Consider the following 14101-nt stretch of genomic DNA (forward strand, 5'->3'; position numbering starts at 1 on the left):
GTGTTCACTGGAAGGACAGATCGTGAAGCTGAGGCTCCAATACTTTGGCCACCTCATGAGAAGAGAAGACTCCCTGGAAAAGCCCCTGATGTTGGGAACGATTGAGGGCACAAGAAGAAGGGGACGACAGAGGACGAGATGGCTGGACAGTGTTCTCGAAGCTACAAACATGAGTCTGACCAAACTGCGGGAGGCAGTGGAAGACAGGAGTGCCTGGCGTGCTCTGGTCCATGGGGTCACGAAGAGTCGGACACGACTAAACGACTAAACAACAACAAGTGTTTCCCCCTGCCAAACTCCTATTCAGTGAAGCTGTCATCTGCATATGCAACAGCTGTCTCAAATGTCCACATCTACAACTTATGTTTTCAAATGATATGGAAGCTGGTTTGAGGAAAAACACATCAAACAGCAGTATTTTTCAGGGAACTGCAGTATACATGTGATATGTAGCTAGTGGTAGACCTACATTTTTGGGGCACTCAAGCTTTAACTGTCATGGGGATCCCTTTGCAATCAGCAGCAAGCTTTGGGTAACCACTGTTATCTTCTTCAGTTGGCTTGTTCAGTAACTGATCATAACACCTTTACAACATCTGTAATATATACAACAAAAAAGTAATTCATTTGAGTGTGGACTAAAGTAGCTTCAGGGATCCCTCCGGGATTACGGGTCCTGACTCTTCAGCTCCATTAGTTTCATAGTAGATCTGCCCCTGATTGTGACATATGTCATGTACACTCTACTTCAAACAGCAGTGGTGGGAGTGCACTGGAGCAGGAGCAAATGGTCATGTGTATACAATCTGAATGTATTATTTTGAAAGCCACCCCCAATCTCTGCTGAGTGATACCAAGATTCCAGGTGGATTCCAGGTGTTCACCCAGGGTTGTGTTTTTGTTGGGAAAACCAAGGCACAGTGGAGGCTATTGTCTTTTAAGAGATATGGTTTATTGTACACATGTCTACACCTGGTGTCTTCAGTGGAGAGACTATAGAACAACATACAGTGGTACCTCGGTTTAAGAACTTAATTCGTTCTGGAGGTCTGTTCTCAACCTGAAACTGTTCTTAACCTGAGGTACCATTTTAGCTAATGGGGCCTCCCACTGCCACCATGCCGCCACTGCACGATTTCTGTTCTCACCCTGAAGCAAAGTTCTTAACGCAAGGTACTATTTCTGGGTTAGCGGAGTCTTTAACCTGAAGCGTCTGTAACCTGAAGTGTCTGTAACCCGAGGTACCACTGTATCCCAAGAGTGTCTCTCATTGTCCCTCTCATAGCTTCAGCAAGCTTGGGTCCAAAGCAGTCAGTCAACATCTTTATCAACGACTTGGATGATGGACTCAAGGGCATCCTGATCAAATTTGCAGATGACACCAAACTGGGAGGGGTGGCTAACACCCTAGAGGACAGGATCACACTTCAAAACGACCTTGACAGATTCAAACGACCTCCTCCAGCCAGCGCCAAGATGGTTCTCCCTCCTTCCTCTTTCTTGTTCCCAGAACACCTTTAGAGTTCAAAAAGGACAACTTTTCCTGTGACATCATGCCCCCTGTCACCTTGGCAACTTGCCAATCTTCAGAACCAGGGAGGAGGACAGTTCTTTTGCATTGCAAATGGCCCTTAATGGCTCAGTATTTCATTCCCCATTGTTTCTTAATGGCTCTCCACTTAGCTCACCCTGCCTGGCTGGTTTGCATAAGCCAGCCCTGGAATTTCTTGTCTGGCACAGCTCTGCAGCTTGTATTTCCCCCTCATATCCCAAATATTTTCTAAATACTAGTTTTTATTAATTTCTACTATTTTCTAACACTCTGGAACCCTCGATCTATGTCACTATGGAAGGAGAAGGGAGGCAGGATCATGATGATGGGCTCCAACCCTAACCTCAGCACAGTCCATGTACATAGGAATCCTGAAAAAACCTGATTCATGGCTCAGTGGTCAAAGTCTGTGCAAGTGCAACTTGTATATGCATAGGAACTGTGAAGGAGAGTTGGTTGATGTGCACACCCACCTCCACACATTTAACACACCCAGTTCCTCGTGTGAACAGGGACAATAGTTTCCATAGTTTTACTATGGATGGTGTCTTTGGGTAGGAAGAGATGGTCTGATTTTGAATGCTGTGTGTGGCTACCTCATATGTTGGCATTTTTCATCACACATATTTCTTCTTCTGTTGATGTTAATGAAGGGGTTGCAAGGAAGATACTATGCATGTACATGAATCATATCTTCCATTCCACTTCTAAATTAATATTTTTCTTTTTCAGCTTCTCAGTTTGCTTACTTATTTAATAGCCACAGTCTTTTCAGACACACTTCAATTAATGCCTTTAACTTGAGGCTTCACAGAGGAAAGCTTTACTGAAAACCAGCAGATATGGTTGACTTGTAAGCATTCTCAGAAGCCTAATTAACAGCTGCACAGCAAAATGCATAGGTAACCAATCAAGTAGAATAAACATCTCATAATATGAGGCTTGTTTTGTAATCAGCACATGTGCTATTTTGCCCCTGTCGTCCTTCCTCACAAGTCTTCATTATTTTTCTTTACCCTTTCCACCTACATAATACATTTTATCCAGTAATTGTTGCCCATTTTAAGGATAAAATGTATTAAATTGTCAGTTATATGATTCTTATTCCCCCAAAGGAGTGATTTGTTGACCTTAAGTAGGATGTGGCTCCAGTCTTAATTCTTAGATGGTGTACGTATGAATACTTCATATTCCCCCCTTTTTTTATATGCTAACTTACACAAAGCTCATTTAACAGCTTCACTTCAGGTTTCTTAGAACATGTAACAATCTCTATAACCATGTCCTTGGGGACTTCAAATCACTGGATGGATATGAGCTTTAAAGATAAAAAGAAAAGCAAGAAGAGCCTGCAGGTAGAGGTAGTGTGGAAACCCACAGAAATGAATGACCTTGCTGCACCAGCTTTGAGCACATTTTAATAGGCAGTCTGCTCTCAATAGATGTTTGCATAAAACTGCCTTGCTTTTCTTTGAGAGAGATTTTTAATTTGCTGCGCTGGGAAATATAGCCAGTTAACCACGCCTGGTACTTTAGATTTCTGCAGTACCATATTTATATTCTGTTTACATGATGCCTGGAGGCGGCTGGAGGATGGATGGTGGCTAACAGATTGAGGCTGAATCCCAACAAGACAGAAGTACTGTTTTGGGGGGACAGGGGGCAGGTGGGTGTGGGGGACTCCCTGGCCCTGAATGGGGCAACTGTGCCCCTGGAGGAGCAGGTGCACAGCCTGGGAGTCATTTTGGAGGCGCAGGTCAATTCTGTGTCCAGGGCAGTTGTCTAACAGCTCCATCTGGTACGCAGGCTGAGACCCTACCTGCCCGCGGACTGTCTCACCAGAGTGGCGCATGCTCTGGTTATCTCCCACTTGGACTACTGCAATGCGCTCTATGTGGGGCTACCTTTGAAAGTGACCTGGAAACTACAACTAATCCAGAATGCGGCAGCTAGACTGGTGACTGAGAGTGGTCACCGAAACGATATAACACCGGTCCTGAAAGACCTATATTTGCTCCCAGTATGTTTCCGAGCATATTTCAAAGTGTTGGTGCTGACCTTTAAAGCCCTAAACGGCCTCGGCCCAGTATACCTGAAGGAGCGTCTCCACCCCCATCGTTCAGCCCAGACACTAAGGTCCAGGTCTGAGGGCCTTCTGGCGTTTCCCTCATTGCAAGAAGTGAGGTTACAGGGAACCAGGCAGAAGGCCTTTTTGGTAGTGGCGCCCGCCTTGTGGAATGCCATCCCATCAGATGTCAAGGAAATAAACAACTATTCAACTTTTAGAAGACATCTGAAGGCAGCCCTGTTTAGGGAAGTTTTTAATGTTTGAAGTTTTATTCTGTTTTTAATGTTCTGTTGAAAGCTGCCCAGATGGGCGGGGTAGAAATTATTATTATTATTATTATTATTATTATTATTATTATTATTGACTTTTTGATAAGTTGGTTTGTTCTTTATAATTTATACTTTAGGGCTTTTCCTTCACATATGTGCCTGTGTTAAAAGAATTTGTTGTCTATTTGGCATGTGAAGTCTGCATGGTCATGCTATCAAATGTTAAATATATGCACAGTTAGAGGAAATTGTTAGAGGAATACATATATTTCATATATGTATTCTTTTAAAACAAGTGTTTGAACTTGTATTAGTCAGGGCTCCAGAGAAAATGGTTTGTGATTGCAGACTAGAAATAATTTAAATGACATGCATGGTTCAGATAAGCAGCTACAACCCAACGCTTTCACAGAAGAGGAATGATCAGGTTGTTGGAGTGACTCCACTATAAGAAAGCATTGAGGATTTAGGAATGTTTAGTTGGGGGGGGGAGTGAAGGGGGAATGATAGAGATGTATAACATTATGCATTGTGTACCCATTCTACAGATAGGAAACAGCCAAGCCTTTGAGATGATGAGAAATCTCTCTCTCTCTCTCTCTCTCTCTCTCTCTCTCTCTCTCTCTCATGCACACAAGTGAGACTTGTTCAACCACACAGAGCACACACAACCCTTTTCTTCTTGCATAAACAGAGATATGGATTGTACTAACCTGATGCTCCCAGAGGTGAATTTGTTCCTGTCCAGTTCCCTTTCAACTTTCAGTTCCTGTCCAGTTCCCTTTCAACTTTCAGTTCCTGTCCAGTTCCCTTTCAACTGCTCCCTGTGCTGCCTAACAGAGATTTCACTCTGCCCACACTTCTAGCTGTCAGCCCAGGCTCTACCTGGCTGTTGCTTCTGAAGCCTAGGCATGAGAGCAGCTTTGCTGAGTGGGATAGGGCTGCAGTCCAAGGAGGAGAGTATGCTGATTGCACCTAGGGTGGGAGGAAATTCTGTTTTGTGCATGCTGCTTCCTCCTCTTCTTTGTGCGGCACTGCCAGGCATGTCTGCTTCTTCAAGCCATTTCACCCAATGTTACAACTCCTAAGCAAAAAGTTGGGATGATGGTTGTGATTACTGTACTGCTATTATTTAAAAATATTTAGTTATGACTCACATATTTGTGGCTACTGTAGATAGCATTCTGAAACATGGAGAAAGGAGTCAATTTATTCAGGTAAATGAGCCTGGAAGAATTTTAAAGAAAGTTGCAGATTCCAAGTGAAAATGTAGCTACCATTACTGATTTAAAAATAAACATTGTTAAAAATGTCATCGTTATTATTGAAGATGATTTCCATAGTAAGCACTACTTTTTAAAACTGTGTTATTCCTATTCTTTCCTTCTTACAGTTATCTATACTGTCTGAGAGCAATTGTTAAAAGGGAGTTCCAGATAAATTCACAGAATTTTGAAAAATGGAAAGCATTTCTATTTTGGGCAAAATCAAACCAGACAGGCATGCTGTAACTTTGAAATGCTAAGTAGTTTGAAAAAGTGTTTGAATAGCACGTTTCTGTCCAGTGCCTGTTCAGCACATCAATTGGGTATAATAAAGCTAGTGCCTATAATCATATCTCCTGAGCCCCCATCCTGTTTCAGGGCTATAATAATAGCTACATTACAATTTAAAGTCATGGACTCTTGTTTCCAGATGATCCCAATTCACCACTCTGCCTTACACTTCATAATACTATTAAGTATTCTGGTTACTGTTCCTGCATCTTCAAATTGTATCAGACATAAAATGTATTGGGCACTTTCAAGATGGGGCAGGTGGCACAGTGTTGATTTCCTGCTTTGCATACCTTAATCTTCGGAAACCAAGTTGCAAACTTTCCTCTGATGCGTAAGCATTGTGGACATAAAATGGTTAAATGGTAAGAGCTCTAGTCCTTGCAGCCTAAACACTGCTGCTGATGTGAAGGTTTGGAAATAAATCAGGAAAAATAGGTCCCCACTCTGTACCCCCATCATGCTGATATTATAACTATTATTATTATTATTATTATTATTATTAAGTTAAACAAATTCATGGAGAATTAAGTCTATCTATCCATCATCTGTCTATCTAATCTATCTACCTACCTACCTACCTACCTATCATCTATTATTATTATTATTATTATTATTATTATTATTATTATTATTATCCACATTTTGCAATGTAAGGCAGATTTCATTTACCGTACACAGTCGTAAAGACCAGCCTTTGTCATCCTGGTGCCCTTCAGATGTTTTGGACTTCAGCTCCATCATCCCTGACCATTGACCATGCTGCCTGGGACTGATGGAAGTTGTAGTCCAAAATGTCAGGAAGGTAGCGGCAGAAGACTGAGATAGAAAGAAAACACCAAATATCAGCAGACACCTGAATATCAGCTACACACCTGAGAATGTTGGGTGCCCTTCCCCCTGCCCATAGTTTTAAGATCTTACTTGTTCAGACATCTCAGATATATGACATATTGCGCCCAAATGCCAAGTTCAGTTAAATCATTCCATCATAGTTGATACATTTGGCGGCGGGGGGGGGGGGGAGAACGCCATTTAGTTGCAATTATTATTATTTGCCACAGTTTTGTTTTTTTTAAAAAAAATCCATATCTTTTCCAAATTTTCCACCCCAATTCTATTTATAAAATATTCTGGTTATATATGATTTAATTGTTGAAGATTTTGAAAAAGCCAACTAGTGGATGTCACCATACCCTGCAGTAATAATTTAGTGCACTTTTATATTTTATTTTATATTTTCTCCAGAAACCTTGACACAATAATTACTTTGAGTTATGGTATAGCTGCCCAAAAAAATTCTTCTGTCCCCAGCCAGGGTGCTGGTTGGCCTAGGCCCTAGGGCATCCAGATGAATGTACAGTTTTTTCAAGATATGTGTATGTCATCTTCATTTAATGTGCTTGGTGTAAATATTGCTGTGTACACATAGCAGTCATCTATGCCACATAAAGTGTGAAGCTGCTCTGAATTGCAATGTAAATGATGTCTGCCAAATAAGTGTGTTTAAATTGTTTTTCAGACCCAGAGACATAAATGACAACACTAGAAGGAGAAATGTATTGTTGCCACATGGCAGGTGCTCTCTCTGTCTCTCTCTGTGTGAAATATACATATATTTTCCCTCTGTACTAGGGTGCTTTATTCCTGGGAAGAGCTTCATCTGATGTGATCTATCACTGGCATATTCCTGTTGTTCTCTTTGATTCCCCATCACTCTCTGATAAACTGTAATGTGAGCTTTCCTGCTGGCAAACAAATTAGTTTGTCTCTTTCAGATGATTGACTGCAAATATATTAAGTACCTCAAAATGCAAACTTCCACAAGCATTCAGATCTAGCCACCCTTTGCTAAGAGAATGGTGTGTTGGTCTGAGCTGGCAGCATAGCTGGTTTTTATTATTTGAAAATCTCCCTTACAATATTAACCAATGCTGTTTGAACTACAGAACCCTTTTGCAATCATGTCAGCTGTTGAAGGGCTTTTTTGCACAACTTTTTAAATGAGCCCAACCAAATATCACACAGTTCTGGGTCACAGGGATTCTTCTGTGATTAGTTTTTTTTCATAATCTTACCTTGACCCTTTAGTTAAATGTCATGTGCCACACAATAAATGATTTATTGAAGTAATAACAGGAGAACACTGATGTATACACTGATATATTCAGAAAACTATGCTTGCCAAATAAGTACTTGAATGAAGAATGTAGCGTCAGATAACTATGTTTTCCTTATTGTGAGAACTGGCAGTAAACATTAATATTAGGCCAAGAGCTGAGAACTGTGGTCCTCCAGATGTTGCTGCCATCATTGCTGGCCATTGGCCCTGGTGACTTGAGCTGATGAGGAGTGGAGTCCCATCTGGAGGGCCATAGGCTCCCTATCTCTATATTAGGTGATAGCCAAAGTTAGTCTAACTCAGATTAGTTCTATTCAAATAATTTAAGTAGCTTGATTTCATTGAATCAATTCTAAGCATGTCTTAGTTGAATATCACCCATTCATCCTAAGTGGAGACATTGACCACTGGCTACCTGCCATGAAATCATGTTGTCTTTCTGTGAGTATACTGACACTGAGGGCACAATATCCACAGAGATAGGGAATAGTACTGTTGCCTCTGACAGATATTAAGATGAACAGTAACTGGAATGGGTCCATTCAGCACTTTCCATACTCAAGTGAATTGGAGAACATGTTGCAGAATCTACTCCTGACATGCATAGAGAGGCCACTGGCAAGGATTACCAGGAGCAACCTGGGAGCTTTACTATTTTTATGTTATTTTCCCCACCATAAAATATCACTGTGGTTTGCAAAGGAAATCTGACAGCAAAGTTAAATAATACACAACATAAAACAAAAACACATAAAACATCAAAATCCATAAAGTAGGGATTCCACTCACTCAATACATTTCCATTCACTCAAAAATAGCTCAAATATATTTATTCTGGGGTATTTCCAGATTCATTTTTTGAAGAGATCCCCATAGTTGTGATTTCTGCATTGCAGGGGGTTGGACTAGATGATCCTTGGTGTTCCTTCCAACTGTACAGTTTATTCTTATCTAGCCTTACCCTTTCTATTATTTCTTTTTCCTATGTCATCTGTGCCAATTCGGTTTTCCCAGAGCTGCTTGTTGCTTAGGCCAGGAGTTACTGATCATGTCACTATACTATAAGCTATGTTGTTTTTGAGCATGGCTGCAGAAGATTCTGAAAGACTGAAGTCCATAAGCCAGTGGATGATCCAGGCATCTATTTAAAGCATTCACATGGTATCTCCAAATACCTTTAGCCTTCATCTGAGAGCAAAGGCTGCCCTTTCTAGCTACCAGAAAAGTTTAAAGCTTTTCTGATGGGAGGTGTTGTCATAGAGACACTTCAGTTTTGAGCGATAGGATTTGATGTGGAGCGGTGACTATATGATAGAATTGTGCTATAATGTTTGTGTAAAGATTACTGCAATAATGTGTGTGACGTTCCTTGAGCACTTGAAGTTACTATATGGAGTGGAATGATTTTTAAGAAGTAAATAAATTTGATAGAAGACACTGGAAATGGAAGTACCCCCAACTTCAGGAACCCCCCCAAAAAAAATCTGATGCAAAGAAAGGTATCTCCAGGCAGCCATTAGCTTGCCAGGTGTGAATGCCTCTTGCCTCCTGAAGAGAAACTGTAGAGACCTATGACTGTCTACTCCTCGCACAACAGGAGATTAGAAAGAGACAGCAGGATTCTGCTTTTATCCAGGCCTCGGTGCAAGTGAGGCAAGATCTTGTCTTTTCAAGCTCTCCACACTTGTTAGATGGGTGGCAAGAGACTTTGGGTCTTTTCTAACTGTCAGGAAGGCTTGCCAAAGGAACAAAACCACTGAAGTATCTCAGTTTATGCCATTTATAAAAATGCAAGATCAATTTTTATCCAGGATGGAATCTTTGCCTACTCCATTTTTAAATTAAGTAATAGGAATATGAGTATAATGGAGTTCATCTACAAAAGCTGAATGGTTGCAGAATGCCATTTTTTCTGTTTATATTAATTACTGTTTCCACTACCATCTGTTTCTCCACTCCGCCCCCGAAAGCAAACTTACTTTCACAAGATCATCTTTCTTATCTAGATTTTTACATTTTCTACATTATCATTCTACCTCTATTTTTGGCCCCCTCTCTACTAAAAATATTAAAATTGCATTGCAAAGGCAAATCAATGCACTTGGCCATACCAAGAATTGTTTTCACCATAGTTTGTTAAACATGCCAGGAACTGGCCCACAGATGTTCAAACAAACCACAGTTATTTTTATCTAGTGGTGATTGTTTGTTCTCTCAAACTCCTGGGTGAATAACTTACTGCAATACCAAAGTCCTTTGCAGTGCCCAAGCACTGGCAAAACACCACCACACCACCAATTCTCTTACTATTGTCCAAGTGCAAAAATGGGATGGGGAACATGAACATTCCTCCTCAAATCTTCAACCACTCTCAGCGTGCAGCAACAACAAGTCTGAAGGAAGGGGTGGGGAACCTGTGGTCCTCCATGCATTGCTGGTCTACAACATCATCTGTCATCCTTGACCCAGACTGGCCATGCTAGCTGGGGCTGAAGAGACCTTGAGTACCACAACATTGAGATGGCTACTGGGTAGCCTACCCCTCCCTAAATCTTTCCTTCTTACCCCTGTTCCAAAACACTCCATATGAAGGGTTAACCCTTTCCTCTCAAAGCTCTTCAACATAATTCCTTTCACATTCTGGCCACTCTTTGAGTAAAGATAAACTTTTTCTCCAGTACTACAGCTTCGCAGTTGAGCATGAGCGATTGGGAAAACAAAACAAAAACGTGCTAGTAATAGCTTTCTAACTTAGGGTAGAAAGAGGGTAGGTGCAAAAGGCAAAGAGGAGGGTGCAGCTAAATCAACCCATATATCAAGGTACAGTGGTACCTTGGTTTAAGAACAGCTTAGTTTATGAATAACTGGGGTTAAGAACGCTGCAAACCCGGAAGTAGGTGTTTTAGTTTGTGAACTTTGCCTTGGAAGCAGAATATGTTCTGCTTCCCGTTGAGTGTGTTCCATTTGTAAACTGAGTCCCCCGCTGCTATGAGAAAGCACGCCTTGGTTTAAGAACGCTTTGGTTTAAGAACGGACTTCCGGAACAGATTAAGTTCGTAAACCAAGGTACTACTGTATATAAAAACTTGTATGAGTGGGTCTGGGTGTCAGCAAGGACTAAGGAACGAGGCAAAGAAACACTTGTCTTTTGATTGTGTTCTTGTTACACTGTTGCAGTTCACATTTAGCTATGTATGTATGATCTCTGCCTGGTATGGCAATTTGCGGAAATAGTGCTATAGTGTTTTTGATTCTCTCGGCAGTGGGTGATATAGCTTCTTAGATAATGGATCTTGCTTTCTTCCTGTGAAGAGGGGGCAGGGGACAGATGGAAGTGTGTTTCTGGAGTCTTCATCCTGAGGGAGAGAAACTTGGGGGAGGGGTGCTGCTTGCTCCATTTGAGTCCTAATTGCAGAAGCACAGATGAGGGGCAGGTCTAGGAGGCCCCACAGGAGATGATGAAGGGTGCTGCTCATGGTGTCTGAAGGACATATTGTAATATTGGTGGTGAGTGCTATTAGCACAGACTGAAAGCCAGAGTGAGAGAAGAAGTGAGTGTGCATAGGAAGGCCCCGAAGGATGAAGGTGAGGTAAGGGGGAATAAAACACTGCCTAGAGGGGTTGAGTTTCAGTTAGGTGAGCCTGAAGATGGAAGACCAAGTGTTAATTTCCAAGTCATTGTAGTGTAAACTGATTCTGAGCAAGCAGCTCACTGGAATCAGGAAGGTGTTTTGGCTTTTCTTTTGACTGCCACACCCCCTCCTGAGATGATGGAAACCTGTACTATTTCTGAGGCCTCTAAGGCCAGTTCAGTTGAGGCAAGTCACGTCTGTGCCAGAGCTTAAAGTTTCCCCAAAAGACATACAATGTTTTTAAAAGGTTTCTGAAACTCAGCGGTGTTGCCTGCCACACCTAGTGCTAGTACTAGTACATAACAATGGTTGTTAATGGCTGCCAACATCACTTCAATAAAGCAAAGTTCAATGGAATACACATTTCAGCACATCTGACTGGACAGCAACTCAAGAACATTTTTTCTATAAACTTGCCCTAGCAAGAATGTCAAATGTTGAAAGGTGGATAGCATGCCGAGTAAAATAGAATTAATTAGGAAATTGTGGTAACAGCTGAAGGTTATCAAGCTAACTATAATGTTAAGAAAGCAAGGAGTATATAAATGAGCTCTACATAAATGAGAACCAGTGGTACAATTCAGTAAAAAGAGTTAGGAATAACTGGTGGGGGGATTGATTATATGGTACTATAGCAGAAGATATTTAAGACATGAATGTTAATAAGACGTGTGTGTGTGTGTGTGTGTGTGTGTGTGTGTGTGTATCTCACATTATATCACTATTCTTGTAAATAGGGGGTTTACCCCCTTTTTCTTTTTTGTATAGATTGTTTGAAGAGCTAATACATAATTTTATATTTTTGTGCAAGTTTCTCTTGTATGTAATTATGATTAACTTTAATAAACTGTAATTAATAAAGGAAAAAATGGGCGATGTTTAGGTTACAAATTTACTGTAATGTATGATGGTGGTCCTTGTTTTTGGTTCTGCTTTGGCTTCTGTTTGTCTTTTGTAAGTTTTAGCGATTTTAAATTTGGAGGTTTAAGTATATTATGTTGGTATGAAACTGTCGTGTGACGGGCCAATGGCCGTAATAAAGACCAATCAATCCAAAGGAAAAAATGGGAGAGTGGATTATTGCAGAAATATTTTAGTAGAAAGTGAGTGGTTTTTCAGAGGGAGACAATTAGGTTAAATTGTACAAATGTTTACGTTGAACATACATCCCTTATTAGATATGGGTAGAAACACCAAGGTTCCTTTAAAAATATTTTCCCCAGCTAGCTGATCAGGAAAGGGATAACTTCTCAGTGGACTATGAAAGGAGCCTGTTGCCAGGCAGAGTAAGTGGGGCAAGAGATCACCAGGAGAGCCCTAGCATTGTGAGTCGTTTTCTTTTGCGGGGGGGATAGGCTTTCCGTATATTTTTGTAGCCAGGTGGGGGAGCAGGGATAGAGTGATGTAACAATTTAGAATTAAGCCAAGACATGATAACAAACTACAGTTTGTAGTAGCTGAGATCCACAACTTGCAGCCATGTGTGAAAAATTCCTTTTCCTACTCAGCATCTTTTCAATCCCTTTCAGTATGTCCATTTACCAGTTCAAGAAGAAGAAGAAGAAGAGTTTGCATTTGATATCCCCCTTTATAACTACCCTACCAAGTCTCAAAGCGGCTAACATTCTCCTTTCCCTTCCTCCCTCACAACAAACACTCTGTGAGGTGAGTGGGGATGAGAGACTTCAGAGAAGTGTGACCAGCCCAAGGTCACCCAGCAGCTGCATGTGGAGGAGCGCGAAAAAGAACCCGGTTCACCAGATTACAAGTCCACCGCTCTTAACCACTACACCACACTGGATGATTCAATCCGACTCCTAGTTCTGTAATGTTCCCCCTGCCCAGTCCTCAGAAAGCAAAGTTTGCCTTGCTCCTTTGTCAATTGCCACAGCACAGACTTCTACCTTCTGCTCATCACCTCCCATCTCCCTGCCAGTCTCTCCCATGTCACTGAGACTTGGATGCACTGCTTGGATGCAGCCCATTTTTGGAATGGCTATTTTATGTTCTGGTGGGATAACATCAGGAACATAATACCCATGGTTTCAGTTGTTGGTTTATTGGCCCCAGAGATAGTTTGTAAGCCTGGTTTGGCTAAGATGTAAAAACAAGCTAGAGTTAAACTAAAGTAAAAAAATCCATAGTTTGGTCCATGCATACTTTTCCTGTGGAGACAACATTGGGAAGCCTTAGGGCAAAATACACTGTGGAGAAAATTTCCTTTCTTAATTTTAGTATCTATTAATCTATTGGGATAGAAGGGCCATTATACTGTCAGTTATTTAACTGCATGACTTTGTGATGAACTTGCAAATATAATTATTTAAATAAATAAAAAATAACCATGAATTCAAATGAGGTTTCAAATAAAGGGAAGAAGTGACTAAAGAATGATGATTCATTCTTTGTACATCATTATGGGAATAGCTTCCTCGCTGGATACCTTCTAGACTGAGTCAGTGAGCTATATATTTCAGAAAATGGAGGGGAAAATAGGAAAGGCAAAAAAAACAAATTAGACTACATAAATAAAAGGAATATTGCTAGTTAAATTCTGTTTGCACCATTAATTTAACATCTGGAGTTTTTAAACATTTAACACATGTGCTGGAAGTCAGTTTCTTGATGACTACGTAGCTATTATGTAGATTTTAAAAAATATGTAAGCTAATTCTGCCTAAGCTATCAATAAAAGCTTACTAACAAGGTTTGTGAAAGAATTGCTTAAGGTAATCTGAATGTTAGTTATCATGCAATATGCACTGACGTATTTGTTTTGATTCATTTGGAATGCCAAATTTCCTCAATTTCTAAAGGATTTATTGTTGTTGTTTAGTCATTCAGTTGTGTCCGACTCTTTGTGACCCCATGGACCAGAGCACGCCAGGCACTCCTGTCCTCT

General features: G+C 40.8%; 1 protein-coding gene and 1 long non-coding RNA gene across 9 annotated transcripts in view; one reads left to right on the plus strand and one right to left on the minus strand.

Annotated features, from left to right (window-relative positions):
- KCNIP1 (potassium voltage-gated channel interacting protein 1) overlaps window positions 1–14101 on the plus strand; it is a 573342-nt gene that overhangs the window by 194576 nt on the left and 364665 nt on the right. The window lies entirely within an intron of this gene.
- The window catches only part of LOC309336464, a 63845-nt gene that overhangs the window by 48370 nt on the left and 1374 nt on the right, over window positions 1–14101 (minus strand). The window lies entirely within an intron of this gene.

Source organism: Podarcis erhardii, assembly GCF_964252035.2.
Source record: "Podarcis erhardii genome assembly, chromosome: 2".
NCBI lineage: Eukaryota > Metazoa > Chordata > Lepidosauria > Squamata > Lacertidae > Podarcis > Podarcis erhardii.